Raw genomic sequence first — 6,000 nt, 5'->3', positions numbered from 1 at the left:
TGGGTTTGTAGGTCTTTGAGAGAGGAGAGACCAGTGGAGGGTTTGATGAGACCAGTGGTAGGGGGGCTAGGGCTTCAAAGTGTACGGAGGGAAACGTTGGAACGTGCTCCGTGGTTCTCAGGTGCAGGAACCAGGTTGGGTTCTAGTTGCTGAGAGGGACAGCCCTCACATCTCGCCCCCTGGTGTGTCTCCTTGAGGAGTCCCTGTCTCCATCCTGAAGGACGTTCCAGTTCATGTAACTGACGTGACGACGGCCTCTTAAACACTAGGTTCCCCTGAGGGGGAACGTCTACACAACTGAAGGCCTCAAACAGCGCAGAACCCTTGCATGCATCTCTGGTCAGTCACACACCCTTATCAGTAGGACAACACACATGGGATGTGATGCAATGATGAGGAATGTAGTAGGAAAGTGGATGGATAAAGTATCTTCTAGGGACGAATGAGAGGCATGAGAACGGGGGGGGGGGGGCAGAGAGAGAGAGAGAGAGAGAGAGAGAGAGAGAGAGAGAGAGAGAGAGAGAGAGAGAGAGAGAGAGAGAGAGAGAGAGAGAGAGAGAGAGAGAGAGAGAGAGGGGGCGGGGCCAGAGAGGGGGCGGGGCCAGAGAGGGGGCGGGGCCAGAGAGGGGGGGGCAGGGCCTACGTGGGGCGGGGCAGGGCCTACGTGGGGCGGGGCAGGGCCTACGTGGGGCGGGGCAGGGCCTACGTGGGGCGGGGCAGGGCCTACGTGGGGCGGGGCAGGGCCTACGTGGGGCGGGGCAGGGCCTACGTGGGGCGGGGCAGGGCCTACGTGGGGCGGGGCAGGGCCTACGTGGGGCGGGGCAGGGCCTACGTGGGGCAGGGCCTGAGAACCGGTTCAAACTAAACGCTGTCAGCCCACAGCATTAAAAGAAAATGTTGTGACTTGCAGTTCGCAGTTTCTTCTTCTTCGTGGTTCGATCGTGATACTCACAGAATCTGTTTCTTCTTCTTGAGCTGTGAAGGAGAGCAACGAGATTAGTTTTACGGCTTGTGTGTGTGTGTGTGTGTGTGTGTGTGTGTGTGTGTGTGTGTGTGTGTGTGTGTGTGTGTGTGTGTGTTTTAATTAGTGATTAATCCAATAAATCCAAATAAGTTATTAAAAGAAGTTATTTTTCCCATCTAACTACGACGGTAACCGAGTGCGGAGTCATTGTGTGACGTCATGGCCCCGCCCCCCTACGTCTTCCGCCGCCAACTCCGTCATGGAGTCATTGATAAATATCTGCAGCCGCGTCACCCGGCGAAAAATATCAATTAACTCAATTAAAAATAGCTTACGACGACATACATCCAGAACTACTATTATTCAACTTATCAAGTAGGCCTAGAGTAAAAAACAATTAAGATAAATTATAAATAAGTGTCCTACTCACAGCAGGTCCGGATGTAGCGGGCCGTTTTACTTCAAAAAGTGTTCGTAACCCGACGGTCAACCTGGAAAACAAAAGGACCAGACGGATCATTAGTTACTTTTATAACTTCAACCGGACGTTTCTAACCATGTTTCGGTTAAACTACTAAAATAGCGTCAATATTAACCGTGTAATGGAGACGGCTCAGCGTCTTTTTCAATCTAACCTGTGGTGGAGCCAACAACTGACGGAGCGCGAGCAGCCGCAGCACAGTGAGGCTCAATGGAGACGCAGCGCGATCCGCACCGAGACCCGCGAAATAATCAGCGAATAATCAGCGGAACTACATGCAGGTGTGCGCCGCCATAGATATAAGTGTGTGTGTGTGTGTGTGTGTGTGTGTGTGTGTGTGTGTGTGTGTGTGTGTGTGTGTGTGTGTGTGTGTGTGTGTGTGTGTGTGTGTGTGTGTGTGTGTGTGTGTGTTGAGCGGGGGTGGGAGTGGGTGGGTGGGTTTGGGTTACAAACTGTGGGTGTGTGTTTGGGTTTGTGTGTTTAAAAGGTGAACGATATGTGGATGAGTGGGAATAAATGGTATATATTATGTGGATGTGTGAGTGTGGTTTAAAACCATATGGAGTAGAGGAATACTGTTACTACCAGGAATTGTATGCTGATTGAAGTATGAAATTACACCGTATGATGGTGTATTTCCTTTTGATGAAAATAATAAAAAAAAAAAATAAAAAAAAAAAAAATAAATGCCTAATGTGTAACATAACTAATTAACTATAACTGTATTGATACAATTACTATTATAGAACATAAAAAAATAGAACACAACTTACTTAACTTAAATATGCAAATTACAACATTTGGGCAAATTATGCAACTATGAAAGTCTTTATAGTTGCGTTTGTTTATTCACAAAATAGAAATGCTATAACGGCATAAAAAATAATCAGATATTTCAGATATTTATTGTCAAAGTGATGAAGTTATCAAAACGTACAGAAATCCAAATGACACTAAATGTTTCAAATGACATTAATAAAATAATACATTATATTGTTACTTTAATATTCTTATATTGTATATTTGAACAGTGTTCCAATATATTAGTCAAACATTTACATGTATTAAATCTATATCTGTACATATTTTATACAAACAAAAACAAGGCGATGACATTATAGTCATACAGCAAATATCCGTACAGTCACACCCAATTCATAAAGAAGACATTTATTGCCTGTTACACAATGCATGGACAAACAAATAAAAAAAACGAATTGATTGTATTTATTTAATCAAAGGAATCAGTACATTCCCCCCCCCCCCCAAAAAAAAAAAAAAATAGATTGCATTTCATATCAAAATACTAATAATAGTAATTATTCAAATAATAATTATAAATTGAGCTTGTTCTCTTTTAAACGGAGCGGTGTGAACTTCTTGGGAGGGCTAGTGAATGATGTGTTGATGACCTTGACCTCTGAGCCTAGGGTCAGAGGGAAGGGCTAGTGAACATGTGTTGATGACCTTGACCTCTCTGAGCCTAGGGTCAGAGGGGAGGGCTAGTGAACATGTGTTGATGACCTTGACCTTTGACCCTAGGGTCAGAGGGGAGGGCTAGTGAACATGTGTTGATGACCTTGACCTTTGACCCTAGGGTCAGAGGGGAGGGCTAGTGAACATGTGTTGATGACCTTGACCTCTCTGACCCTAGGCTACGGTCACCTGGCTCCTGTCCCTTCGTAGTATGGGCTCTCCTCCAGTACCTCCTCGATGACCGCCTGAAACGGACCAGAACCAACCGTCACCGCTTCAAACCGGATCAATCACACAGGGACCAGAAAGAACGATTCTGACCAATAAACAGCAGGTTACTAACCCAAACAAAAACATTGGTGAACTCTGTGTCCGTGTGTGGAGATTCAGAAAAGTACATTTTGATTGTATGCGCGTATCTCAGCCCAACTTGAAGGACGCTTTGCATGAACGCTTACATGAAGCTAAATGACCAAATGGAAACGTGAAACTAATTGAGCGAATCCAAGACTGATCCCGCCAGACTTACTGGAAAGTTAAATTTGTCTAGACAAAAGGCCATTTACATGGCCTCCGATATATAACCAAACCTGTTAGGCAAATGTGTAGTAAAATGTGTCAGTCAAATAAGGGTAGGGCAAAATTGGTTTTGTGCACATTTTCATGCAGTACTGAGCCAAATAGTATTTATTTGGTATGGAAACGATAACGACCTTGACCGCATGGCTTCTGGACCCACATTATGCCGATATTATTCCTTCTCTGTATCAGTCTACTTTCTTGTCTGTCTTCACTGTTCGATCCATAAAAAAAATAATAATAACTCATGAATACAGAAATCTAGAAATCAATAACATGTACGCATTTTAAACAGCAACATGTAGAAACAGACCTGCATTTGTTCATAAGACACAGCATCCCTGAGGGACGCTTGGTCCATCGTCTCTGAGAACACACAGAATGTACACTTTAAACGATGACACATGTTGTGGGCGTGTGCTGTGCTGGTGCTGCATGTCGCCAGGCAGGTCTAGCTAATTAACTAATTGATTGCTCAATGTGCAACAGTTGTGCAGCCTCGCCCAGCCCGATCAGACTCAATCAGTGTGGGTCGGGCCAGGTGAGGCTGCCTGAACCAACCCTGGGCCCCGTTTCCCGAAAGCATCGTTAGCCTAAGTGGGTCATAAAGTTCATCGTACGAGCATCGTAGAGTTTTCAGACCCGTTTCCCGAAAGCATCGTTGCGTAACGAACGTCGTTAAAACCCTCATAGCTAACGAGGGCTCCAGGGGCACTCGTAGAGCACTAAGAGGCATCGTTACTATAGCCTCAGTGGAGTCACCAGCTGGACATTCCGTGTATTGGATGTATTTTATTCAAACACATCCAATACCACAGAATGTCCAGCTGGCGCAATTTCGCAATATACCCCAAAAACAGTGGTTACCGCCGATGTATTACTCATAGACTACTGTTAGATTTAAGTTACTGACTGAGCGTGGCATCTTCCTACAGAAGGTTCTCCAGAGGACCAGGGAGAGGGTGGTCTCTGGAGAGGAGAACCCCCTCCTACAGAAGGTACTCCAGAGGACCAGGGACAGGGTGGTACCTGGCTGATGAGGCCCGCTCAGCGGGGCCTTGACAGAGAGGCTCTGCTGCCACCAGTCGGAGCAGGCCGAGCCCAGCTCCACCGGCTCAGAGCAGCCCTGGAGGACCTGAAGGGTCGCAGCAGAGCCAGGGTCAGAGGTCAGAGGGCAATATGACTGTGGTTATGTTGACATTAACATTCAGGGCGTTTATCAGACGCTTTCATCCAAAGCGACTTGCATTAAGTACATCTGTCAGAGGAAGGAGAAACAACATAGGCTCTGAACGATAGAGAGATAGAGAGCTAGGCTCTGAACGAGCCTAGCTCTGGGCACCTGCTCCGACCAGGTTTGATTGAGAGCATATGTTTCTATAGCAACTTACATACCGTGTTCATTTTGGAACGGAGAACCTAGGGTTGCCGCTAACCCTGGGTTAACTTAGCTGGGTAAGTGATAAAACCGGCTTTGTGGAACACCCCTCAGGTTAGTTTGGTCGGATAAGTTGCCATGGTTACTTAGCGGAGATTCCCTTAAGTGACGTTCATGGAACGCAACTCCAGCTGAAAGAAGCCCGGCTAAGTTCAGCCTGGTTGATGGAACACCCCTCGGGTTGCCTCCGCTGTGTTTGTAGCTGATCAGCTGGCAGGCTGAGCACATCACTGGATATTGTCGCTGAATGCAATTATGGCTTTAAAAAGCTCGGAAACAACGTGTGCCGTTTGAGGATGTACTTACAACCGGACAAAACTAAATAATTGGTTGAAATCGTAATGAATGAATGACTGACGGCGATTGTTTACATCGATCTCGTAGTAACCAGTAAAGCCCACAATTCGCGCAAAGCATCACGGGGCGGTGGAAACTTGTGGATACAAAAAACTGTCTGATGTCTGACACATATTATGAATAAAGTGTTCCCAAAAAGCATTGGACATATGACCCACTATGTTGTGCTCCATGTACCCAATGTTGACAACGTGACATGACATGACTAAGCTACCAACACAAAGAAAGAAAGGAAATTAACTACGTGTTGACAGCTGAACGCTGTATCACATCATGAGCTGGCTGTTCTCAATTCACAACATGCATCCATCCAATCTAAATCAGGCATTCTGACCAAAACTCATGCACTCCCCACCGCAGTTATTCCACTGATTACTCCACTATCGTCATCTCCACTATACCCAACACTGTACGAACGCAAACCGTGGATAAGTCAGGCTACTTGGTGGCTATGGCTAACATCAATTGCAAGAGTTAAGACAGCCGACCACTTGAGTGCAAAAAAACACAAAAGACCTCCCCACTGCACCAGCAAACCTTAAGCAATAAATATTGCGTCTTACCTTTATTTATGTGGCAGTGGTCTGCAGATGCATCCCGTGGTGCAGCCTGCCACCACATCCATTTAGTTCAACAGGTGATCGCTCTGTGTGTCCATGGTACTACCAACCCGCTCTGGTGCTGTTTACCTTCATGTATTCAGGC

The sequence above is a fragment of the Micromesistius poutassou genome (genome assembly GCF_964030765.1).
Source record: "Micromesistius poutassou genome assembly, chromosome: 4".
Classification (NCBI taxonomy): Eukaryota; Metazoa; Chordata; class Actinopteri; order Gadiformes; family Gadidae; genus Micromesistius; species Micromesistius poutassou.
The sequence above is the reverse complement of the archived record's forward strand: the minus strand, read 5'-3'. Positions refer to the sequence as shown.